The following is a 27,928-nucleotide window of genomic DNA, read 5'->3' as shown; positions in this document are numbered from 1 at the left end:
GAATTAAGTTTTTTGTTAATAATGTTCGCAGGCTTTCACGGCCATTGTCTGAAGTAGCTTGGCTTCTGGATTGTAGGCGTGTCCTTGGCGAATAATTCACCGAAATTTTGGTCGACATTGCAGTCAACATCATCAGGGAGTAGTTACCTACCTGGTACGACTTACAACCCAGAAGCCAAAACTGCTCTCTGATGATGGCGACTGCAATGTCGACCGAAACGTCGGTGGTGAATTATTCACCACGGAAGCGGCTACAACCCAGATGCCAAGCTACTTAAGTATTTGTTAAATGGTTTTTCAGAAATGTAAAGGGCAATTCGTTTTTTTATCAAAATGACCATGAATTGAGGATATCATGTCGTATGCATTATTGAATTAACCATGCTACGCAGCCTCTGCCTAAAACAGTTTTCTAAAACGTTTCTGACTTCGCGCATGCGCAGATAAAAAACATTTGTTTTCTGCGCGAAATTGTGCTGTTACTTCTGCGTTTGCTTTTTCATGAAGTTTAATTTATCTCAGTATTGTGCTATAAAAATGTCAGGTCGACGGAAAAGTTAATTGAAAGATTACGAAAATAGTCATGTTCATGGAATAAATCCATGGTAGAATATAGAAGGCAGTATACTGCAGGAGTCCACTACATTAACACGGCCACTTCCAGCAAACACTCCGGAACAGAATGATAAGACAAGAGGAAAATGGCGGCAAAGACATCCTATTCAACTATCAAGTAGCCACGTGATCACAAGTGACGCCGGGGGGGAGGAAATTTATTTTATTGGAGGGAGTTGAGGAAATAAACGGGGGGGGGGGGGGGGGGGGGGAGGAAGAATAGCGTGTTTGCTCTGGCCATAAAAACATTTTCGAGAATTTTACTAACAAACATAATTCTTTCCGAGTTATCGTTCATCGATAAATAAAATCCCTGTAATTTGTTTATGATTTTCTCAATAATTTGTAGCCTGCACTTTTAAAAAAATAAAACAATTTATGAGGTAAATGTGTCATAAAAAAAAATCAAAACCACCTCACTGCGCACAAATTAATCACATTTTTTTCTCCATTTTTTTTAAATTTCTAAAACTTGTAAATATTTCGCGCTGAAATATCACAGATGTGCAAACAACGTTATACTTATTCTAGAAAGATTTATTTTTGACGTGACAACGTCTAATAATACGATGAACGCCGGCTGCACGCACGAAAATGTCCCGTTACGCTCATTGTACGCTTGCGCCGCATCTATCTCTCTTCCAATCGATAGGAACAACCATCGATTTGACATTTTCGAGGCACATTACACTTGAAACACTCCCATTAGTTTCCTACATTTCCTATCATCGTCCTATCCTTAACAGAATAACACAGATTGGAAGAAGTTAAATAGCAAACATGTATAAAAGTTATAGTTTAAATAATCTGTTCGTTAAAGTAATAAACAAATTTGAATTAATGAGTGCAAATAAAATAAAATTTATCAATGAAATTGTAGATTTCATTTCACTCCTCCTTTGTATCCACACAAAATAGTGATAATTCAATAAAAATGATTAAATTTTGTTCATAAAAGTATGTAATTATCATTTCATCAATGTTTTGTTATGACGTTGTCACGTTAAAATATCGTCCGTAAACCGACTTTACAGACAACTTTTTTTTTTTTTTTGCGTAGCTTCCATTACGTCACACCCGGCAAGCTATTGCGACTCAAGCATGAAAGAGCTCCTACCTCCCTCCTTTCCCCCCCCCCCCCCCCCTCTCCTCGCTACATGGTAAACGTTTGGTGAGGCGCGCTCCCAACAAGGCGTTATCTGGTTCAGCCTGCCCTCACAGGCTTCCTACTTCCGGCCGTCGCGTCGCCCCGAAAGGCGTAATAAGGTCAGATAACGTCGACAAGGATGCGCAAGTCTCCACGGCGTAAGTCAAACAAGGTCTCCCCCCCCCCCCTCCCCCCGACTCTCACGAATGACGCCGTAAACAGAGAGACGGGAGCGCGCGCAAACAAGAGACTGTGTGTCTCAAGGAACTTTGCAGTCGCCATCATCATCATCATCATCATCATCATCAGGTAACTGCTACCCTGATGATGTGCTACTGCAATCGTCGACCGAAACGTCGGTGAATCATTCGCCAAGGCCGCGGCTACAACCCAGAAGCCAAGCTACTCCAGACAAAAGGCCGCTGAAAGCCTGCGGACATTATTACGGTAAAATTTGTTTTTAAGCACTAGATTTTTATCTAGTGTTCTGGTTGAGTAGTTTGTCCTGTGCACAGACGAGAAGACTGCGCGCCAGTCCAGAGGAGACACCGCGCTAGAAGCACCAGAGAGCGTAGCACCTATAATCCCGCCTTGCTAACACTGGTACACCCCTAGGGAGGCGGAATTACACTAGCCCCATCACCTTCGTCCGTCATCAGTCACACGAATCCAGCCAAGTTATTCACAACTTCCATCAGTCCGTCAGAATATTTTCTCGAATACGTGAGGCACAAACAATCCATGTATTTCTCTCGGGATGTCGCTTCCTATTTATGTTGTGTTCGCGTACGTATTGTATTAGCATTTCGTCGGAAAAATTCACGAGTTTTAAGAACCGCAAAGGTTACTATACAAAACACCACAGGCCTGTATTCTGGTAACTGATACTACCGTGGCCAAAACCATGGACATTATCTGTCCGTTCGTCAAAAGTTAAAGGCTGTCAAGTTTTCGACTGACGGACAAAGACGGACGGACAAAGACGGACAACGACGGGCTACTGTAATTCCGCATTTACTTTTTTTTTGATTCGTCACAAATATTTCTAAAATACCTATGTCCACCGTGCAATCAATATAACGGGTTTGAAAAGCCGAGCAAGTGATAGTTAATGAGACTCAAAACATCCAATATATAACACTATGCGAATAAATGTAGAAAATCGAACAAATGCATTGAAGTCACCGATTTGAAATTTCAGAATCAGCCACTCGTTAAAAGCATTAATGGAAAAAACGAAGAAATACATTGCGTGCGAGACAAATGATACATTACTTTTGTTTTACATTGAACATAAAATTTCGCATTTTTTGTCGGAAAATTAAATTTAACCACTATTATGGCTATTGCTGATAATTTATAGATTGTTATTTGACGATTCAGAACATCAAAGGCCAAATTATATTTCAATCCCAGCATGAATTGAGAGCACGAAAACGTCTCAAACTCAATTTTAAATTAACCGTTTGTACGTAGCCTTTGATGTGAAACTTTTTAAATATTATTTATAATTGAACAAAAATTAAAATTTCCAATTTACTGGAAAACTAACATTTGTATTTATTTACGAATAATATCCTCTAAATAAGTATATTTGCGTCAAAGGGCTAACAAAAAAAAATTCAAGTTTAAAACTGTATAGTCCACATTGTTCATTCTATGATTAAAACAGTGAAATAAACTAGCCTTTAAGTTTATGAAAACCATCACCATTTATAAAATTAATAAAAACATTAATAAACCATTACTTGTAGTAGTATTATAAATGTTATTTACCATCGTGAGAAAAAACATGAACATACAGAAGGCTAATAATTTAGGAGACATTAGTCCCTTACCTGGCAAGAAATTCAGCCGTCGGGTGTTTGAAATAACGTTTCTGTATAGCGACTCCCTCAAGAAGAAAAAAAACGTGACTATTCTAGAACACTGTATAATGCCATTTTACGTTACGTCACCAAGATGGCGTCGCTTACGTCATTACCACCCCTACTTTCTTTCCGGGAAAAGTGCGGGAATATGGGTGTTTTTGGCGGGAAACGTTTTATTCGCTTTTGTCGTTTTATTAGAATTATTTTTCGGTATAGTTAACTTGAATATCATCTGTATTACGATATCAACAGCATTATTTCCTCGAAATTTAGGATTTATTTTTACCAATTAAATACCGGTATTGTCATTATGATCATAAATTTCACATTTTTACCGTAATTAATTACTGATACCGCTAAACAGAGAAGACCTATACTCACTACTTCACGATACCCTAAGCCTGGGCTTTTAAGTACGCATGAATGCAGCACGATATAAACGCAAGAAAACCTTACATCCTGAAACTATAAAACTGTAGTAAATAATTTTTCATCACGATTTTGTTATCCTTTTCCCCCCACGAAAACATGTTATAATGCTTTAATGATTTGACTTAAGTGTTATTTGCTTGCACTGTATGTTATGTTTTGATAAACGAAAACGTGAGTGTAATAATCTAAGCCTTTCTATAAACAACTTCTGCAGCTTTCAAAGTTTTCGGGAAACTTCCTATACATACGGAACGTGGAAAATCAAGCAGAAATTCATTTGCCCGATTCTTTTTATTTTATTTTTGCAACACGCTTAATTTATTAAATTGGTATTTGAAAACTTAAGTTATTTAACGTTTGGCGGGTTAATTTCTAGAGTTACGGATTTTTTTTGTGAAGAAAAAATACAAAATAAATGTAAGTATTTCAACAAGACCTTACTCTAACGGATTCTGAGAAACTCAAGTTAACATTAGTGCCATGTTAACTTCGCGTGTGTGTACGCATTTTTGATACTACTTATCAAGTGTGGTATTTCATTAATTAAAATAGTTTCGTCCGGTACGTAACGGGTTATTTCGTTGATCTAGGTAGCATGTGCGGTAACAAGGTCGTTGTGCTTGCAAACGATACTGACAGGGACCTTAAAATCAGAACCTGTCGAATTATATGGGAAGATACTTGCTGCAGAACCAATATTTTTTCTAGTTTTTTATTATTATTTATTTCACCCCACATTCACAGCAAAAATATTGAAATATATATATATTCACTTGAAACTGAAAACAAATTAGGGTGGAAAACAAAATTTCGCCCCTGCCGCAACTTACAGACTTAACACTTTTTTTTTTTTTTAACAGCCGCCATATTCCTAAGTATTTCTGGGGAACAGTATCAAGTTGCAGCTAGTATACATAGTAGAGCGACACCAACAGAATTGGGGATATCTCGTCGAAAAAACAGACTCGACTACGCTATTAAAGCACAACACAAATTTACACCACTATATTTATATTACAAGGTAATCTTTACAATAATTTTACACGAACGCTTAACCCAAAAATACAATTTTTTTTTCTCTCTCTGGGCGGCAGAGTTATCGCTCAGTGGAACGTAAAATGGTTAATTATATGTGAAATTCTTGGAAATATATGAATGCGCATAGGCAGTCATTAGAAATTAAAACAAGGAGCTGGATGATTATATTTTCGAGCGTTGCCTTTTTTTTTATAGCGTGGTGTCCTTTCAGAAGACTACTCCTAAATATGAAGTCCATTAGCTGAAGAAGTGTAGGATGTAAAATTTGACAGAGGGTAAATTTTTTTTATCCAGCTAAGCCGGGAATAAAACAGTTACGACGCCCCCTTCCGTCGAACACGTGACTTGCGGCCAATAAGATGGCCAGAAAAATTTCATCCGGCCGACAGAATTGTGGTAACTTCATACTTTTTGACAAAACGGACAGACGAAATTATTACATCCAAATCCCAGCTAGGTTTCTGAGAGTCAAACAGGTGTTAAAGTTTTGTTTAGTTGTTTAGCTGCTTCCGTAAGTCTGAACTTATTTTTTTTTTTTTTTTAAATATGAATATTCGAATCACAGAAGTGTAATTCACGGTACCTCTGAAAATGATTTAATAAAAATCAGAGTAAAAAAAATGAAGTTAAATGAGATAGTAAATGGCTTACATGATTTATAAATATTCTACGTAATTACACAATATAATTTTTCTCCAAAATTTAAGTTCTCAACAGGTGGCAACGTTAGAATGTGAAAATATGACGGACGCAGTATTGTAAATCTCTCGGCGGCTGACGTGACGTGACGAGAACAAGACTATCATAATTCCGGCTTTACCGTGCGAAGTTTTGAAATGCTAATTTATGAAACCATATGTTTGAATTGATATTGGCAATTTTTTTATTGAGTGAAAAAAAAAAATTACAGGTAATCAAAACACTTTTTAGTATTAGTTTTGGCCTCAGTATGTCCGTAAAAAAAACATGTGAAATATCTTCCAAAAGTATGATTTTTCGAACATTTTCGCGGGTTTTTTTTTTTCTTTTTGATCAGTACGATGGATTATAAGAGATTGGCAATAATTATGGTTTTGTCTCAAATGTCAATTATTAAAAGTATTATTTCTTTGCCTCTTACGCATTTATCAATGATTATTAAGATCAACAAAAGTCCCCGAATAATAGTAGTGACAAGAAAATTGACTTAAAATTGACCTCGAGATCCAATACCATCCTGTATAAAGATGTCGCAACACAAACTTGCAAAAAAAAAATCCCAGACTTTTTGTAATTAACCAATTTTACTACTTTCTGAAAGAAATGAAAAAGTCAATCCAGCTTTTAACACCCCCCCCCCCCTTCGCAAATCCTCCAGCCATAGCTCGCCTACTTCAAACAGAAAATAGCATACATCGTATAGTATAAGCATGCAATATAACACACACACACACACACACAGATATATTTTCGCGAAAGGTTTTCCCGAGGAACATCATCTCTGCTTCGTGATTGGTCAACTTTTTCATAAAATGTCCAGAGCGGTCCGGGAAAATAATGGAAAAGTTAGTCCTGCAAACGACCAACAGTTACAAGAGAGAGAAAAATATAACTTGTCGCGAGCATGCGTTATTGCAGTATAATGGGTGTTCTGATTGGAGATTGAAGGCAAATTTTCACCCCTCGAATTACTGTCAATGGGTAATTTCCGTGACTCTTCCAATATGTCCAGAACCCACAGGTCAAAGATATTTAGAAAAAAATGTCAGTCTGTCTTTAAGTACTCGCAAAGATGTGTGTAACATCTAACTTCAGTTAACGAGCAAAATTAAGATGTGCCTCCCCTGTTTGCAAACGCACTTGTAATACGAAACTTGACGACGAAAAATTTTAACGTATAATTTAAAAAAAAAAAAAAAAAAAAAAACAATGCTGGGCGTGAATCAGTGGCGGATCCAGGATTTTGGTTCGGGAGGGGCTTGACCCAGCTGAGGCTATCAAGGCAAACACTAAAACAACAGTGGACCCAGATATGCTTTTGGAGGGGGAGGGGGGGGGGCTTGAGCCCCTTAGCCCCCCCCCCTTCCCCCCTCCTTCTGGATCAGCTACTGGGCCGTGATAAATTAAACGCGAATTGGCGTTTCCAAAAAAAAAAAAAAAAAAGCGCGAATCTCAAGTTAAGTTTCCGCACCCGCTGCTATAATTCACTGCTCGGAGCAGCTGCGTCGAACATCGGAAATCATTTCCACTTGCAGAGCAAAAAAAAATTAAAAAAAAAAAAACTTAAAAATAATAAAATTGTATTTACCTTTCAGTGCCGGTCCTGGGGACGAGAAGTGTCCGGAGTTTTTAGCGACCATCACCGCTGCCTCCGGGATTTTGGAACGACGACACTTTCCGAAGAACAACACAAAAAAAAAAAAAAAAAACTCCGGGGTTCCGGAGCTTCCCCCCACCCCCGTGTGTGCGTATCGTCACTTTTATCCTCGGCGGAGGTAAAAAAAAAAAAAAAAAATAACGGTTGATAATTGGAACGAACTTTTTGGCGGGCGCGCGACGCGGGACAGAAGTCTGGTTCTGACGGGGGATTCCGCGTCGGAAGAAGAGAGAGGCACACACACACACACGCACGCCCTTCCTTTTTTCTCTCAAACCGAACCCTGCGTGCACTTTTTTTTTTTTTTCACGAGACGTTCAGGGAGCAAAAGAGCAGACGAGTGGTTTCGCCTCGAACGCGCGTCCGTTCGGTTCGGACTTGTCCGCTACACTGGCGTGACGTCGCAACTGGGGATCTCACCAGACAGCGAGGAGTCTACTGCTCTGAGCGAGCTCCTTGGTACGGGGGGGGGGGGGGAGGCAGTCATTAGCCGGAGGAGGGGAGGGGAAAAAGGGGAAGAGAGAAGGGGAGGGGGGCAGCGATTGGTAGAACAGAAGGGGGTGGTGGGAGACTTACTACGCGCAGATCACAGTTAACAACATCTCAACTCTCTCGTTATTTTTTTTTTTATATACGTACTCGCTTATTTTGGTAAATATCTGACGTCACGGCTTTTCCGCCGAAGTGAAGATAAAAATTTACGCAAAAAAAAAAAAAAAAAAAAAGTTTAGCTTGAAAATACGCGTTTTTCTATACTAGTTACTGAGAAATCGACAGCTCACATTTTAGTGTCGGTTTGTGTTTTAGTCAAAATAATTCGAATGGTCGATTAGGTAATGTTCGCTACATTAAAAAAAAAAAATACTCAAAAAACCTTTTTTGGACTGTTGGTCAGGTCAGTAAAGCTACATTAAAAAACAACTAATTTTTTTAAAGTCACTATACTATACTAAACCAACCAACCGTCCACAATATTTTTAAGTATTTTTTTACGTCGCTGACGTAAACTATGAATCGTTCGTTACTACGTGATTCAAATCACTACCTACTTTAAATTTTAATTCAATGACATTAAGACAAAAAACCATCAAACAGAAAATATAAACATTAATATTTCCCTACAACTGCAATACACCGTCAAAGTAACTACTTTTATTGTAAAACAATACCTTCGTTGACTAAAGATCTAAAAAATAATTACAGTAACCCGTATGGGTAAACGATAAATGGCGGCGGCACTGTCCATGTAAATGTATTGCAATTCAAGTTGAAAGTGTGATTTTCACTATTACGTATTTATTAACGCTCTTTTCGAGGTAAATGCAGAAACGTATCTAGTGTTGGGAAATTACATTTTCGTAATTTTTATTTGAAATTTGCGGATAAGCCACGACGTAAAATATTTGCCATTTATTTATTTACTTAATGACGAGATTATGGCTTTTAGCCTTCTCTTACACATAACCGTAGTACTACACACCTACACAATGATAACATTTCATAAACTTATAATACTAAACTGGCTTAAGAACTAAAAGGCAAACATTTGCTCTATACTAAAGAACATATTTAACACCAAAAGTTAATAACACTGAAAATTAAAAGAACTCAAAATACTCTGATAAATGATCACGATACTAAGTTACATACGCAATACATGTTAGGATTCACCTTTCATTTTCATTCACCCTTCGTCTTAAAATTCATACATTTTTTATTATTTTATTCATATATAAATAACGGTACTATTAATATACCTCGGTTTTCAGGACTTTGGGAAAACTAAATTTTTATTTATTAAAAAAAAAAGATCCTTTATATAGTTACGCTCATCACTGACAATGATCGCGTACAGCTGTAGGCTACATAATGTTCAGTGCTCTTTGCTAACCTGTTCCTCCTAGCATTGCTGCCAATTCCGTGGCGCAAAGATAATTTTTTGACTACATCTTGGTGTTGGGTAAGCCATTTTCCTCCACATCGGGGTGTTACGTATCTTAAATGTTATGATTCTGTGTGTTAGTTAATTTGTATAATTCTTTGTGTGAATGATTATGTGTTTTACCATAATTTTTACATATGTATGCCCATTAATCTTCCCTTATGCCGTTCTGTGTTTGAATGATGAATGTCATAAGGTAGATGAACGGTCTTTCCTTTATTGTTATCATATTTGTATGCAATTAAATATGAAATACGTATTTTATTTTGCAATTTATCTTCACACGACCAATTGTATGTGACTCACGATCAGAGTTGCAAGTCAAATGAAAGTGTATATTAAAGAAAAATTGATAAGATTAAAAAATGCTTCATACAAATAAAAACACACACACACACATATATATATATATATATATATATGTGTGTGTGTGCTTTGAAATCATATACCTTTTTTAGTAAATGATATTGAATACTGGTCCATATAATTAATTAACAACTAATCATTGTGAATATTAGTGATATAAATTGTGTTTATAAATTTTTTCAAGTGTATTTATATACTTAAGTGAGGTTATGTTCCCGTAAGTATTATTTATTTGCATAAAAGATATAAATTATTACATTAGTATTTAAATTGAGTGTGTTTATTGATTTTAATTAATGATTAAAATTTATCTTGATTATTTAACTATTAAATAATTAACTTTATACACGGATTTATATTAATATTTAATATTGTATACTCAATTTTTTTTTTAATTTGATATAATTTAAATTTCACCAACCGTATTTATAATATCATACCATCACACCAGTCCTTTATTATTTTATTTTTATTAATTATTTGTATGCATAATTACAATGTTCTATTTTTTATTTTTTATTCGGAGCGTAAAAGCCATGAAGCAAGAAATGACGTACCCACAAGGAGAAGTAGAGGTGGACAAAGTAGCGTAGCAGTCGTTCACTGACATATCATAATAAGAAAAATATAATGAACATTTGGAATATTCATTTATTTTCATTATTAATTAAATTGTATCTCAATTATTTTACTAAATCAAACAATGAATTTTATACACGTGTTCATATTTATTAATCCTATGTATAATAATTACGTTCATCACTGACTCACCCTGACACTGTGACACCAAAGATATGTGTATACTTGAGAGACAAGCATACCACGTATCACAAATATTACCCTATTCCATAGACATGAGTATAAAATAGAAAATGGAAGTGTAACACTAGAGTACCATTTGAAATAGGCTAAAACTACATAAGTGGAACGCGTCATAATTATTAAATTAAAATGTTTGTTAAATTTATAATTATTTAATGGGTGCCTTAGGAACCTTACAAATAAATATGCTTATTCTTATTCAAAAGGTGTATATCTCAAAAGTTTTAGCTCCATATACGAAAAACGGTGAAAATTTTACCCTTTTTCGGAATCCTAAGTTTGCGTCACTGGGAATCATTTTTATATTATGAATTTTGTACCTATGCCCGTTCGAAAAAATTTGTTTTCATTTTTTAAATATATTTATATCTTGGAATTTTATATTTTTATTTTAAAAATCTTTGGTATTTTTATCTTTTATGTACAAATGTTTGTACGCCCAAAAGTTATATTGGTAGATTTGCTTTTTTGTATTAACTAACTTCTGAATTTTTATGATATATATTATTTTTTCTATTAGACAATCGGACTTCTTTCTACAACACATAATTTTTCCAAGTCAATCGAAGAGGTGGAGCATAGTTAAAAAAAATTTAAAACAATTTTTGCACCTTTTTTTAAATTTGATTAAGTTTTCTTACAATATAATTACATATTCAATCAATTTTTTGTGCTGTCATTTACATTACTGGCCGATGAAGATTTTCACTGCATCCCTTAATCATCGTCGCTACATCATTGATGATGGCAGTTGAATTCTTCTTTGCGAACAATATACTCAGAATCGCAGCTGGTCGTAAAATCTTGGGCAAATATCTTCCATGTTCCAGGTAATATATGACTGCAGCTATGTGAGAACAGAAACCGACAGTCCTCTTCCCATTGGAGCATTCACAATAATATCTTGTGATTCCTTTTGTGCCAATACTGTGAGGGATATATTCAACGAAGCAGCGATAAACCATCCTGTATATGGTGTCAAAACGTTCGATTTATCTTTGACGAATTGTATATTTACGTTCCCAGCTTCGTCAATCATTTCTGAAAGATTGTGAAAACTGGCATGACCCGGTGCACAGAATTTTTAGCTCTCTCACGGTCATTTCCGGAAAATCTAGCAGATCCTCCGGTGAAATACTTTGAAAAGGTCTTTTCTTACGAAGCCATCCTTTCTCTTCGACCTCAATCGCTGACGTATTTTCGACACTGTTTTGAATTTTAATTCTCTCTAAGACTTTATCTGCACATTCTGCATCTGATGTTAAACGCTTTCAAAACTTATTGTGCAGAAATGATGCAATTCTAAAGTAACTACTTACTTTTGGAAGCATTTTATTACCTAATTTTTTTATCAAGGAGTTTATATTCCTGTTTGATTATACCATCAACAGATTCAACTGACCAACGGATTTTTGTCACGAAACGCAACTTATTCAATTGTCATAGAAAAGCTTTGCGTAAAGCTTTTTGCTTTTGTGGTAAAGTTTTCGTTAAAACTGACAGGCAAGTCTACTGCTCTCGATAATAACTGTACGGAAAATTTTTTGTAGCTGTCATGCCATCCAAAACAAAAAGAATGTGCAAAAAAATTGTATTTTAATTTTTGTTTAACTATGCTCCACCTCTTCGATCGACTTGGAAAAATTATTAGTTTGTAGAAAGAAGTAAGATTGTCTAATTAAAAAACAAAAACTGGTAATTGTATCTCGTGAGCGAGTGACCGAAAAAATATCATGAAAACTAAAACAATTTTTTTTTCGGGTGGTTACGTTCGTGGGATTAGATTCTTGATCTTTTCTGTGAATCGCCTTGAATATATTTACATTTATATTTTTCATAAAACTCGGTTCAGTAGATCCTGAGAAAAAAAAAATTAACCAAAAATACTAGTGGTATTTTTTATCTTTGGTCCTAGTGCAACTACATGGTTGAAATTTTGGGTGATTTGGTAACCCGTCAGACGCAACTTTTAACCAAAATTCGGAAAGAATGTGCGTGGGGGGCCGCTCACCCCTAATTAGCCGGTTATGGCCTTTTGGTGATTTGGGCTCCAGATGTCTTAGGCTTAACTGCTATTTGGCTACGGGACTCGGCGGCTATGAAGCTGCGAGACTACAGGACTACCGAAATGGTTTCTGAACTAGTACAACCATTTGACGGTAGGTGGCCAGAGAATCGCTTCAAGAAAATGCGCGTCGTTTCACATAGTTCAGCAGCAGTTCCGCGTGGTTTTCGGATTACGAGTGCGCACGCATCGACAGAACTGAAACGAACCGAATCAAATACAAACAGCGGCATTCAAGTTCGTGTGTGGTATCAACAACAGGTGGCGCGCGAGTCATTTTTAACAAATGTGTGCATTTCATATAGTTCATGCCACATCACGAACCCATTTTTCTTCTTCAAGGTTTAAAAAAAATCCTAATTTTTTAATTGATTTATGAACATGATATACTACAACAGTATTCGAAGACGAAGGCTACATATGAACGGTTAATTTAAAGAAAGAAAAAAAAAAACATGATTTCAGGCTTGTACTGACATAAAAATTTGTCTATTAAATTAATTAAAAAATCTATATATATATTAAACGAGGACTTGAAAAAATTATTATTTTTTTATATTATTTGATACTGTTTTTTGTTTCCCATCTTCATTGGCCGAAGATGGTACTACCCATCCGCCAATCCCGAGATGGTCTATCCGTTGATTCATGGCGATTTTATGTTTTCGAAATTGTGCGTTGGGTACGGTTGTGACAAATTATGTAGGTACGGTTGTGACATATATTTTTTCGTATTTTTTTATTTTAGATGCCCAGAAAATGAAGAAAAAAAGAAATGTTTGAAGGCTAAGCAGGTAAAGAAAATTCTAACTGAACTAAAACGAAATAACGAAGGGAAAGGAAAAGGAAAAAAACCAATGCCAAGAAAAGAAAGACTTCACAATCGCCATCCGATGAAGAAGACTATTTCTGTCTAGTTTGTGTAGGCGCACATTCTGAAAGTAGGGCTGTCGAAAAATGGATCAAGTGTCAAGTAACTCGTGGACTCTGGTCCCACGTAGAGTGCGCAGGTAATAGTCACCATTACATTTGTCGCAACTGTGATGATGAACCTGACTAGATTTCGGTATAGAAACTTTTATTATTTTATTTTATTATTATTTTAAACTATAATTATTATTTAAATATTAGTAGAACTTTTTACGGTCACCTACAGTAAATTTAAGTTTAGTTAACGTTCTGACTGATTCTAAGAAGACTGTTAAAATATTAGTTGTTACAGTGCCTTATTAATTATAAGAACAAAAGTGATGTCAGTTTTTAGTTCACTTGCTATATGAATGTTAACTTTGTTTAGAAGAAGTTAATGTTTTGTTATGGCACATATTTCTAACAATAAAAGTAACTAAGTATAAACCATTTTGCTGTATGTTTATGCCTGTCACTACCGACCCCAACCACTGTCACAACCGTCCTTGGGGTGTGGTCGGTTGTGACACTTTCCTTTTTTTTAAATTTCTTCCTATGGCTAATACAGCGTATTTAAGGACAATATATTAATTTTTTTTTACGTAGACAAATAAACAAATTACAATTCATGTTACTTTTTTTCCCCCCAGCTAACTGATAAATTAACAGTATTACTGGCGAACAAACCAAAATTGTCACAACTGTACCCAGTCTACTCTACCCTTTCCGATTTCTTGAAATGTTTCGGTTTTAATGCAAATATGCACTGGGAAGGTGTACACATGATAGGTACCTGTATTTTCAGGTTAAATTACATTCATAAAAGAGTATGGTTAAGAAATAACCACGCAGTTATAACGTAGCACGCGACTGTATAAAATAGGGCCCGTGTTTGATCCTGGATCCAGGACCCGTAGTAGAATGTCGGGGGGGCCCGTGGTGTTAGCGCAAGGTCGGTCCGGTGTCTAGTGTGCACGAGTCTGATGCGGAGGTCGAGAGGCGTCCAGTGTAACCTCCTCCGCTGTGGAACTCTGCTGGCCAGCTGCTCGAGAGCCGCCGCGGGTTCTTGTTTGGGAAGCCTAAGATGTACATTTTTTTTTGCCTAACCTAACTAAAACTAAGTGTATTTTGGAGGGGTCCGGGTTAGGGAGTGACCTAGGTGCGTCTCAGGCCAAAGCCTATACGCCTAGTCATGCTGGGATTAGCCATGCAGGGAGAGGGTCGCATGCATCATGTGCTAGGAGGGGATTGGCCAGCCATGGCAGCGATTGGCGCCATGACTAACTCCCCTCACTCTTAAATCTAGACTATAACTAGAGATAGGTTGGGCCCAGGTGAAACCCTGCATAGACACAGGGAAAACCCTGGGCACATTCATGCGGGATGCAAATTGGCATGCATTACATGTAGGAGTTTACAGGAGACAGAGGATGGTCTGGATGAAGTGTTGGACAGAGTAGAAAAGAGTCTACCATGCGGGGGTTGGGCACTTGGACTCGTGGTCCGCTTTTCCAGTTTTCCAGTACTGGATTTAGTGACCAGGGACGCAAGCGCCCCTGGTGGTGAGTGGTTGCACTGACCACTCACTCCGCCGCCAGTCAGCACTAAGATGTACATCAAGTTCTGTCCCTGCCCGAACACGCCCGAATATTCATTCACCTTCGGTCAACCTCGGGTTCATTTATATATATTTATATTTATCTACCAAAATGCAAATAGGTCTTGACTTAATTCACCTGTAACTTTATACACCGACAGTTCCTCTATATTTAACTAGTAGTATAGTAGTATATGTTAGAGATTTGTAAATTAGTAATAAGTCCTAGATACTAAGTAATAGTCATAAAAAATATATATTTCTAAAATAATAATTTAAAAAAAACTTAAAAAAAATAAACAATAATAAAAATAATATTTATAGTTATAATTTTAGTTTTATCTTAAGCACTGCACGTCCATCCCTGAGTTGGGTGTTCGCATATTTCGTATTATATTTATCTGTTTATTTTAATGTAGCTATACTAACCTAACTAACCGTCCATAGTGTTTTAAAGCGTTTTAACGTAGCTAACCTAACCGACCACTTTTGATATTTGATTTCATTTTTTCCGCGCAAAAATAAAACAAATCCCGAGGTTGTCCGAAGGTGAATATTCGGGCGTGTTCGGGCAGGGAGAGAGCTTGATGTACATCTTAGGTCTCCGTTCTTTGTTTTGCCACTCGGAGCACATATCGACTCCTGGAGACCACGTCCGTTATCATACAACGACGGCGAACTCAACTAAATTATGGTCGGCCCCGCGCTTAGCAACCACGAATTGGAATAACCTATCTAAAAAAAAAACACCTCGCGTCTTTACAACCTCCCTCCCCACCAACCTTCTCTTATTCTTCGCCTAAACCCTTCTTTTCCGCAATAGAATACTTCTCTCGCCATTTAAGGCACCTGTTTCCTAGAAACACCCCACCCCCTTCTTCCCTTTTTTTTTTCGTCCTTACACAACACTTTTTGACGTGACAACGTCTAATAAATCGATGAACGCCGGCTGCAGGCACGAATAAGTGTCCCATAACTCACATTGTCCCGTTACGCTGTGTCCCGTTACGCTAATAGTACGCTTTCGCCGCATCTATCTCTCTTCCATTCGATTGGAACAACCATAGATTTTACTTTTTCGAGGCACATTAAATTTGAAACACTCCCATTCGTTTCCTACATTTCCTATCATCGTCCTATCCTTAACAGAATAACACAGATTGTAAGAAGTTAAATAGCAAACATGTATAAAAGTTATAGTTAAAATTATGTCTTCGTTAAAGTAATAAACATATTTGAATTAATGAGTGTAAATAAAAGTAAATTTATCAATTAAATTGTAGATTTCATTTCACTCCTTTGTATCCATACAAAATAGTGATAATTCAATAAAAATGATTCAATTTTATTCATAAAAAGTATGCAATTATTTCATCAATGTTTTGTTATGACGTTGTCACGTTAAACTATCGTCCGTAAACCGACTTTACAGACAACCAATTTTTTTTTTTTTTTTTTTAACCGTCGGATGCTCGGAGTAATTTGACTTTCTAAGTGACTGTAAACATGCGGGCTGTCGCCAGAAGGCTATCTCTCTTTTTGTCACATATTTCAATTAATCCGGTTGAAGGGCAAAATACGTGCTTTGGTGGAGAGAAGGCTTTGATGGGGGGGGAGGGGGGGGGGGAGGAAGGGAATTTCGTGTAATGGTTCCGGAAGATAAATTACTTTTTTTTTTTCCGTCGCGAGCCCTCAGGCCCGGTGGAGAATATCTCGTTCCGAAACTACGGAACCCGTTAATTCCCTGACACCGCCTTCGTCGCGCTCATTACGCGGGTAGAAAAACTAGAAAGCACGAAATTGAAAAGGAAAAAAAAAAAAAAAAAAAAAAAAACATATCTCTCGTTAAAAAAAAAAATGTCTTTTTTCTGTACTGCCCGGGCACACATAAGGTGCGCAGAGCTTCAGGAAAAACAACGCGATTTGATAACTACTCAAGATATCCGAGTGGGGTCAGCTTACGAAAAAGCATTGAAGAGTTCGCTGGTGGCCGAAAAAGTACTTTTTGATTTTTGGATTAAGTTGTTAAAATGTATTTTTAGAAGAGTTAAAACAGCTAAAACGCGAGTTTTCAGAGCAATTTTTAGGCGTAAAACAACCGGTACAGATTCTTGGAAGCACTTGAGGTACTTGCATCACACCTTTAACTTCAGTACTCCGCAGTGTAATGTTACGGTCACCGCTCAAATTTCACAGTTATCCTGTGCTAACGAGAAGACTGCGCGCCAGTTCAGAGCCTTGCGCTTAGAGGCGATACAGCGCTAAAAGCACCGGCGAGCGTCGCTCTTATCATCCCGCCTCACTAACACACATACACTCCTGAAGAGGCGGGCTCCTTAAAATTGGTAACGAGCATATATTTACGTGTTCACATGTTGCACATACGCTTATGGTACGAATCTCTGTTGACACGAAATTTAACGTGTAATTTTTAAAAATAATCCAGAGCGTGATAAAGAAAAAATTTCTGTTTTCAGCAACTTTTTTTCTGGACGCGAATCGCACGTAGTTTCCGCACCCGCCGCTAGAATTCGATTCCGGAAAAACAGCTAAGTTGACTATCGAATCTTTCTACATATTTGCAGAATGAAACTGCTCCGATAAAGCTCAATATACTCGAATGTGTACAAGAAACCCGGCTTTGACCATGATTTTCAACAAGGAATTTTATTAAAAAAAAATACTGCACTTCTTTTTTTAAATATTCATTAAAATGTTAAAACTATAAAGTTCCCCTTTGGCTTTGCGAACTTTAGTTCTCGCCATTCGCCACAGATGTCATCTCCGTGGGTTCACATTTTCGTTCAGTTCACGAAATTACTCATAAAAAATGTCTTATACCGAGAGCTAAGATGTTACACATATATTTATAAACTCTGTCATGTAACTTGCCTAGGAATCGACATTCCTATATAAAAAAAAAGAGTAGCTACTATTGGCTAACGTATTCTTCTTCGTAAACTTCAATGTGAGTAAAGTCCCAGTCACAATGTCAGATATTTTTTCCAAATATATTTGACAATAAATTTGGAAAGGAAGTATTGGATGGAAAATGGCTCCCAATTTTCTTCATCAAATAAATCTGGACAAGCAACCTCAAATATGTTTTAAAGCATGACACGCTGTCAAGGTTTTTTTTTTTTTTTTTTTGGTCTGAGAAATCTCTAACTTCTCAATTTTTTTCTCAAATTGAAATTAAATAAGGCATCGCATACTGGACGGTTGTTTTAAAACTTGTTTGGTGTTTGCGTTTACAATCTTTTTAACATTAATAAATTTTAATTGCAATAATATTATTTGCATTATGAAATAAATTATATTTTTTTAAGTTATAGAAACATAATTTCATTTTTACGCATATAATGTTTTCGCATACGACATTCGTTATTAACATTTTAGTTACTTAATTTTTTTTTAACTCTTTAATCAGCTGTGTGCTTTTCGCCATTTTAAATTGAACCGATTGCAGTTCCGTTTTTCGCTAGGCACGATTTTGATTCACCGATCGCGTCCAACATCCAAAATTATTTTAGTCACCGTCCTATGCGCAAAATATTTGATCGCAACTCAAGCCATCCAACTTGCCAATAAACAAGGCCGCGCTAGTGACGTAATAACCCTCCAACTTCATTTGGCATAACATATTTGAAGTAGTTGGAAGCGAACATTTCACAAGAGTTACAGGGCCTTACCCAAAAATCGCACGATGCTTTGCAAGTGGTTGTTGACAAATGGGTACCATTTGTGGCACTTTTGAGAACACTCAAATTTGGGATGAGTTATATTGATACATACTACGTATTGCCTATGGTTGTTCTCTGTGCTGACAACAATTCTGTTTGAAGTCACCATCCAACACTTACGGGAGTGGTCTTCGGGCACGAAGTCCAAGGCCGAATTTTAATGCAACTTTTTAGCAAAAAAAATTTTTTGGGACACTTTTCTGACTCAAAAAGGGCAGAGAATAGATATTTGGCCAAATAGATATAAAGAGAGAAAAAGTGAGTAATATTTATTTTTCAATTAATCAATATTGAATTATCAATAATTGATATCCTGAGCAGTTATTTTGAAGTCTCTAATAATTATGTTAATTAATGTTTATTAATTAATATTTATTTTAATCAAATTTCTAGTAAATACAAAAAGAAAAAAAAACCGCGCTGTCTTGTCTTGCTTCTAAGCACTGTGTAAAATTGCATTTCAATATTTTAAGTGGTTTAGCAATAATAAATTGTTTCATGATTTGGTTAGGTTAGTGACATTAAAAATACTATAGATTTGTTAAACGTTCAGTTAGCTTATGTTAGTTACGTTAAAAATATTTTAAACAACATGTGAAAGGTTTGCTTAACTACGTTTCATATTTTAGTTACCATAAAGCTACAATATGAACATTAGTATAAATATCGAAGAAATAAATTTAAAAAATTCAACTGATATTTTGGTTATAATGTTTTCATTGCGAATTATTAAATACTTTGTTTGAATCCTATTAATACTAATAGGTTTAAAAAAAAAAATAGTCTCTCTTTCTCTCTACTGTTTTACCCGTTGCGATATACTTACTACGGGTCGAAGTTTGAATTGCTAAAGAAGTTTGTTTCACTTCTATCACATATTCCGAGTTAAACGCGCTCATTTTTTTTATCATAGTAGGCTCTCAAACATTTGCGGTAGATATTTTGAAATAAGGTTCAGTTTTGTGTGCTTGTGGCTGAAAAAAAAAAGTTTCCTAATTAAATAAATATATTCGTTACGTTGAAGATAGAATAGCCCGCGTATTTTAGTGGAAAAAAAAATCTTCCACAGAAGCACCACTTTCATTGCACAAGAAAGATCATTAGCCTATTTTATTGCAGAAATTTACTTGACTTACTGCGTAAATATGTTATAACATTTACACCACTTATTGTCTAAAGTGCTTCACAAGACGTATTTCACTACTTTGAAGTATTGAGTAAACAATTCTTTTTTTTTGCAAATGATATGGAACGTATTTAAAATGGAATACTGCGCGTCTGTATGACATTTGATTAACAAAAAAAAACTTAAACTGTCGTAAAATAATTTCATTAAAATGAATCGGGGCAACACCTTTATTTTCCAAACTTTTTTATTCCTTTCTGATCTGTTCTTAACGTCAATCATTTCAAAGAAATAATTTTACGGCAGCGACAAGTTTTGTAACGGTTGTAAATTTTTTTGGTCTAGTTAAGACTTTAACCGGAAGCATAGGTTTTATGTACATATTTTATATAAAGTCTTGTTACAAACTAATTTTTTTTTTTTTTCGTGATAATACTGCAACCGATGGGTTGGTCGGTCGGTCGAATACTGACTCACCTTGTAAAATGTCGTCGGTTCAGACGGGTATCGAACTGGAAGGTCAAGTGACGGTCTTCTAGGAAAGGCCTTGTCCCTGGAGTAGGACGTAAGTGCGAGGCGACAAACAGGGAAAAAAATGTGTCGCTCCGGAATGCGTGAACACTCTTGCCGCCGCCCGCCCCCCCCCCCCCCCCCCCCCCCTCAACAACCACCCTGCTATTCGCGGGGAATAGTTTCTATCCCCTCCTCATGCCGAGGTCGTCGCTGCAAGGCTCGGTTACACTAGGCCCCGACCATCACTTCACAGACGAGAGAGCCACACCCGAAGTTCCCCGAAGTTCACGCTCGCTTCCCCCCCCCCCCTCCCCCCCCCCCAGTTCTATATCATTGTATAAACCGGTGTGGCATTAAATTTTGCGGTCGATAAGGATAGGTTAGCTACATTAAAAACACTTTAAAAAACATTGTGGATAGTTGGTTGTATTAGGGTAAGTATATAGCTACATTAAAAATACTGTTAAAATCATTTTGTGGTTGCTTAGCAAATAACTTTTTAAATATGTAGCTTATCCAGGGCTAGGAAACCGTTTACATTGATTTCACAGTATGTATCTTTAATGTAGCTATCCTAACCAAATCAACCGTCCAAAATGTTTTTTAAAGTATTTATAACGATGCTAACCTAACCTAATTGACCATTAGTTATCATGAGTTGTCCAAAATAAACATTCACGGACACACGGCGAACGGCGTACAAATAAATACCGTTAACTTGTTTATGGTCTTTCCTTTTATCAACACCGCCATATTTATTTACAATGAACCAAAAAAAAAAAAAAAAAAAAAAACCGAAGATGCACGATCGGGCGTTTGGCTAGCTCTCGTCTGTGAAAATAAGGCTTCCCGTCGAAAAGTTAGACCTTGGTAAGGATTTTGACGGACAGGACGCATGGAAAAAATTTCCGGGCAATCTGATTGGCGCAGCAGGTCACGTGATTGACGGGACGGAATGGGTGTGACCTTTGAATATATATATATACTGTATAGAAGTCGCGAGTGGATAGGATTTACTCTACGTTTTTCAGAAGCGTATGAAGAGCAGCTTGGGAACTTCACCGCTGCAGTGCGCTGCCGTAACGCCCTGTATCGTCTTAGTTGTTATTTACACGTTAGAGCGCAGCACTTTCGCCCGCTGTCATTCCCCGCACCCCCCACCCATCATTCACTGCAGCTCAAGTTCGTTCAACAGGAGGGGGAAGGGGTGTTTGAAGAGTTCGACACTTCTCCGCTAGGGACCACCACAAGTCGATGCCCTAGAGATGGTGGCGATTGCGGCGGTGAATTAACCAACTACCTCAAAACCGTATAAGAAATTTTAACCTGGGCTGGGGACTTCTATACAGTATATATATTCAAAGGTGTGACAGAGGAGTCTCCGAGGCGGGGCGCGTGCGCAATGGAACACACCTGATAGAATGTGAAACAATCTCGCCTCGGCTTTATGCGCGCGGGTGGGGGGGGGGGGGGGGGGGGGGCTACCGTCGCCGACATCCCAAGGTCGACGCTCGTATAAAATAAAAAAAAAAAAAAATGCGCGCGGCGCAATGCACCACGGGATGTTTGTTTACCGCGGCGACGGGTGGCTCGCTCAACGGGGAGGAAAAAAAAAGGCGGGCGAGTATAAGACTTGGACGCGAACCAACACTTCTGAGAAAGAGCTGTGTTTACCAAACGCTGTTTGCGTTGCGTGGAGGAATTTTCATTAAAAATCCCCCCTTCCCCTCCCCCACCTATCTTCTTTTCCCCAGCTTGTGCTCCCCCCCCCCCCCCAACTCACACACACACACATCTTGACGATATATAATCAAGTAGATAACATTTCCACACATTTCACTCCTTTCCTTTAATTTATTTCGTCACAACTCATGCATGTAATCATTGAAATTCGTTTCTATTAAAGTACTCTTATTTCGTTATAAAATGGTTCTTTTTTGATGCATTTTGATGTTTTTTTTTTATTTTACTTTAAATTACTTTTTTTTAAGTACATTTTGGGTACAAATCATTTTATTTCAATTGCATCAAGTGATTTTGTTTGTTGTATTAGGTTTCCGACTCATTTCGGTATATGTGGATTCATTTCATTTCCATTGGTATCTTTGTAAGATTATTACACATCTTGACGAGCTCATCTGTGTCGACGCACACACAAGAGCATAGTTTCAGTTGGTAACACTTCCCCCCCTCACCACTTTTATTTTGGCCGGGGTGATGACGTAATCAGAGCGTAACGAGTAGCTTTGAATATATATACTGTATAGAAGTCGCCAGCCCAGGTTAAAATTTCTAATACGGTTTTGAGGTAGTTGGTTAATTCACCGCCGCAATCGCCACCATCTCTAGGGCATCGACTTGTGGTATTATAGTCCACGGAATTGGGTGTTCGTTCTGAAGTTGAAGTCAAACCGGTTAGCAATTTGATAGCAGAATAGTTCGTAGCTGTATACGAGCAAGAAACTAAATTTCTATGAATTTGTTTGAAAAAAAAAAAGAACTTGAAAAGAAACTGGCTGGGGGAAAATCGCAAATTTACCACCATGTGGTGAATATTGCCAAACACACGTAATACCAACACACGTGCAAGATATTACCAAAAATTGTATTGCTATGCTGATAGGATAGGGTGGTGAAGGGTCATTATCATTTTGGCTTAAAGTATTGACATGACAAATATTGTACACATCAACTCCCTTATGTACTTTTTACCTCCATGCAAAAAATATAATAAAAAAAGACATGGTTGAGTGGTCACTCGTGCGTTAGAAGTAAAATTTGACAGACAGGAGGGGAAAGGAAATTTTTTAGAGTACTCTGTTTAGGATATCAATAATCAATAATTATTGAACAATCAGCAATGATTAATTAACAATAAATATTACTCACTGTTGAAATACTCACACCTTATGATAAACCGTGCGTGTTACTGTTTCTTCAAACAATTCTGCCATTCGGAACACGCCAAATATTTGAACGAAATATGAAATACATAACCGGTAGCGCTATCTATGCGGGAAATGCAGGGAGTGTCTCAACAGCGCTCTCAACGCTGCTGGTTGAACAAGGAGGAATGTGAGCTCGCTGATAGCAGATATAAAATTAAAGGCACTCACAGCTGACTGTATAGGATACCAAATTTCTATTTTCTGAAACAAGCGCATGCGCACACTGTTTCTTACTTCCGTTCATCTATCTCTCTCGGTTCTATTTATTTTTTTTTTTGGGGGGGGGGGGATGAATCATCGCACAAAGAGAAGAACGAAAACGAGCCCGGCAACATATATAACATATTGCTCTCTTTATTTATCTTTGGCCAAGTACCTATTATCTGTCATTTTCGCATCAGAGACGTTTAACAACGATGTTCCATGAAAACGTTTCAATAAAATTCGGCCTTGAAATTTTACTCTCATCGCACCCAAAGAAGTTTCACTTCAAATATTGATATTCTCCTCAGTTATAATTAAAAACAAGTTGTAACAAGTGAGAAGATAAAAAAAAAACATTAGAATTGCGGTTAAATAGCAGACATATACAAAATACGTACTGAATTCATGTAGGTTCTATTTTAACTGAACGTAAGTATTAAAGAGATTTTAGTCGTTGAAACCCTACTCTGTTTCCGAATTCGCCTGAAGTATACTCGTATGCTCATACGTACTTGTTCCCGCAAATGACGTCACGATGGCTATCCGAACTGGAAGAGAAACACTCAGTTACGCAAGTGTACTAATCTGTGCATTTCTCACATACATTCAGGTAGATAAACAACGCCATTCTTAAAATAAAATTAAAAAAAAAAAAATTTCGGTTTATTATATATAACAGAAAATGTTGTAATAAAAATACTGGTAATTTTTTTTTTCACTCGGTATTTTACTGGGATTAACATCGAATGAAAAAATAATTCAAACATGTTATTAAGTAAGTTTCAACCAAAAAAAAAAACAGGCACATTATAGAGCGTCTGTCACTTAATTTCGTGTGTCAGTAATATTTCAAACAATATTTGTTGTGTTACATATTAGCTCTCTGTACACGCCATTTGGTATGAGTAATTTTGTGAATGTAACGGAAGTAGCGTGGAACGGAAATGTGTGACCACGGTGGAGCCATCTGTGGTTGATGGCGCGAACCAAAGTTCACAAAGCCAAAGGTTAAACTTTATAGATTTAACCGTTTAGGGAATTTTAAAAAGATGGTCCGTATTTTAATGAAATTCTTTGTCGGAAAAATCACGTCCAAAGCCAAGGTTCATTATTTTTCAAAGTATTTTTCGCTTTCATCAGCGCCGTTTTCATTATATAGTTTAAAAATTCGCCGTGCCAATCGAATGATTCGATATTCAACAAAGCTGCTCCGGCAAGGAATTTTAGCGTCAGTTGCGGAAAGTATGTGTAATTCAAAATATATATATAAAAAAAGTTTTCGAAAACAAAATTTGCGTATATATAATTATCACGCTCGGCATTATTTTGACGAACTCTACGCTAAATTTCGTGTCCTAGTTTCTTGTTATACTCAAGTGTATTTGCAACGTGAGAAAACACTTGTATTTGCTCGTTACCGAGGTTAGACGTTCCACATTACTGGCGACTACTGAAAAACTCGCTCACGTGGTTTTTTTGACGTGACGTCTAATAAATCGATGAACGCCGGCTGCACGCACGAAAAAGGATGACTCATTGTCCCGTTACGATTTGTCCCGTTACGCTCATTGTACGCTTGCGCCGCATCTATCTCTCTTCCACTCGATTGGAACAACCATCCATTTGACTTTTTCGAGGCACATTAAACTTGAAACACTCCCATTCGTTTCCTACTTTAAGTTAAATAGCAAACATGTATAAAAGTTATAGTTAAAATAATCTGTTCGTTAAAGTAATAATAATATTTGAATTAATGAGTGCAAATAAAAGTAAATTAATCAATTAAATTGTAGATTTCATTTCACTCCTTCTTTGTATCCAAACAAAATAGTGATAATTCAATAAAAATTATTCAATTTTATTCATAAAAGTATGCAATCATTTCATCAATGTTTTGTTATGACGTTGTCACGTTAAACTATCGTCCGTAAACCGACTTTACAGACAACCAATTTTTTCCGTGTTCCCATTCGACCGCTAGCGCATGCGTAGGAGTGGCGTCGCCGCTGACGCACTCTCCTCCTCCGCGTACATATTTCCCCCTATTAGATCGGAATTTTCGTAACGCTAAAAAAATTGCAGCAAAGATACTTCACTTAAAAAAAAAATATTATTTTTTTTCAACATCTTGTTAAGCTAACTATTGTTACACAAATAGACCAACAATTATATCAGTTCTATCTGCTCTGGTAGACTCGCCAACCGGACAAGTGAAGCATACGAGGTCGGAAGTAAATTAAACTGTAATGGCAGGATGATTTCAGACACGGTATTGGTAATGATTCCGTGCGTCTTCGGGTCAAGTAATTCGCGTGGGCCGTAATTTCATTCGGCGAAGCTGACTTTCGAAATCTTTTTCTTCTTTTTCTTCTTTCCCTCCTTCCTTCCCCTTTCCACGACCGTTGTGATGGAAAAAAAAAAGGCAGGTACCATTCTGCGGTGGATACTGGTCCTCCATCGTTGCGCTATCACCCAGTTGCTGGTTTCCCGCCAACGCTTTCGTCGTAATCAAGCGCGGTGTTGCCAGACTTCCGATGGATTTTCTGGCGCTCGTGTCAAAAAAATTGCTTCATGAGTTGTACACGAGGTGCCACTCTGGGAGCTAGGTAGTAGAGGGGTGGGAGGTGACAGAAAAAGTCGCCCATCAGAACAGGAGCGCAATCCTCCAATGGCTGTCAAGCCCAGAATCTCGTCCAACCAAACAACGTGGACAGTTCTGTGAATGGTTACTTAAACGGGGAAAGTTGATTTAAGATAATTTTTTTTTAATGTGTGAACAAACTTACATCTTGGCATACGGCAATTAATTTTTTACGTGACAACGTTTAATAACTCGATGAACGCCGGCTGCACGCACGAAAAAGGATGACTCATTGTCCCGTTACGCACATTGTCCCGTTAGGCACATTGTCCCGTTAGGCTCATTGTACGCTTGCGCCGCATCTATCTCTCTTCCACTCGATTGGAACAACCATCGATTTGACTTTTTCGAGGCACGTTAAACTTGAAACACACCCATTCGTTTCCTACTTTTCCTATCATCGTCCTATCCTTAACAGAATAACACAGATTGGAAGAAGATAAATAGCAAACATGTAGCCTATAAAAGTTATAGTTAAAATAATCTCTTCGTTTAAGTAATAAACATATTTGAATTAATGAGTGAAAATAAAAAAAAATTTATCAATTAAATTGTAGATTTAATTTCACTCATTCTTTGTATCTATACAAAATAGTGATAATTCAATAAAAATTATTCAATTTCATTCATAAAAGTATGCAATCATTTCATCAATGTTTTGTTATGACGTTGTCACGTTAAACTATCGTCCGTAAACCGACTTTACAGACAACCGATTTTTTTTTTTAGGAAGTCGATGAACGGAAATGCGTCACAAAGATGGCGGACCCGCGTGTAGCAACAGAAACACGCATATAGTCACATTCACAAACTTATTGGTGTGCCAAATGAAACTTTATGATGGCGAAACTACCCTGTAATATATTCGTTAACTAAAAAAAGTCATAGTAAAAAAATTATTTAACAAGTTTTAAAATATCCTAATGAAACTGACATTACCGTCATTATAATACATGTTCTACTTCTAAATTTCCAAGATGCTTAGTAGAGCATGCGGTAGTGCGCGCGATTAGTAACCTCAAGGGGCATTGTAGGAACATCATCACTGGAATTATTTTATTTCATAACATAGTAATAATGTTGAATCAGCTCAGTAAGAATAAGAATGGTTTTAAGAAAGTATTTACAGATTGGTTGAAATCGTTCCAGTAAAAACAAATAAACAAACATATACACGTAGTGTTGGAACTTAATGTTTTAAAATGTTTCAGGATTTTATTTTAGTCGTGCCATAGAATTATAAATTCTAACATGTGCGGAAATCGTACAACCGTTTAGTGAATTTTAAAAATATGGGCTGTATTTTTAATAAATTACCATGTCTGAAAATCAGGACCACAGCAGTATTTTATCGGAGCTGTTTCTAGTAGTTAAACATTTCCTGTTGTTTCGTGCTGCTATCTGCGTTTGATGGTGGCAAGCCACGTTTACGATTCAGGCAGCGAATTATAGCGGCGGGCGCATAAAATATGTTAGTGATTCGCACCCAGAAAATTTGGTATTAGAAAACGACTATTTTATTTATCAGATTAGGTACTTATTACGCTCGGCATTATTTTAAAGAATTCTATGGTAAAATTTTGTGTCCGAGTT

At 36.9% G+C, this 27,928-nt stretch overlaps 1 protein-coding gene across 2 annotated transcripts in view; it reads right to left on the bottom strand.

Annotated features, from left to right (window-relative positions):
* Positions 1 to 20,603, bottom strand: part of LOC134541130 (protein decapentaplegic) — an 88,859-nt gene extending 68,256 nt beyond the window's left edge. Inside the window, exon 1 of one of the 2 annotated variants that reach the window (XM_063384318.1) lies at positions 20,507 to 20,603. The gene's annotated coding sequence lies outside the window, so the exon portion shown is untranslated. Of the gene's footprint in view, positions 1 to 7,390; positions 7,879 to 20,506 lie in introns of those variants that run through there. The other variant, XM_063384317.1, reaches the window with a different exon arrangement.
* Positions 20,604 to 27,928: the final 7,325 nt, after the last annotated feature.

Source organism: Bacillus rossius, chromosome 18, assembly GCF_032445375.1.
Source record: "Bacillus rossius redtenbacheri isolate Brsri chromosome 18, Brsri_v3, whole genome shotgun sequence".
In the NCBI taxonomy this organism is placed as follows: domain Eukaryota; kingdom Metazoa; phylum Arthropoda; class Insecta; order Phasmatodea; family Bacillidae; genus Bacillus; species Bacillus rossius.
The sequence above is the reverse complement of the archived record's forward strand: the minus strand, read 5'-3'. Positions and strand labels throughout refer to the sequence as shown.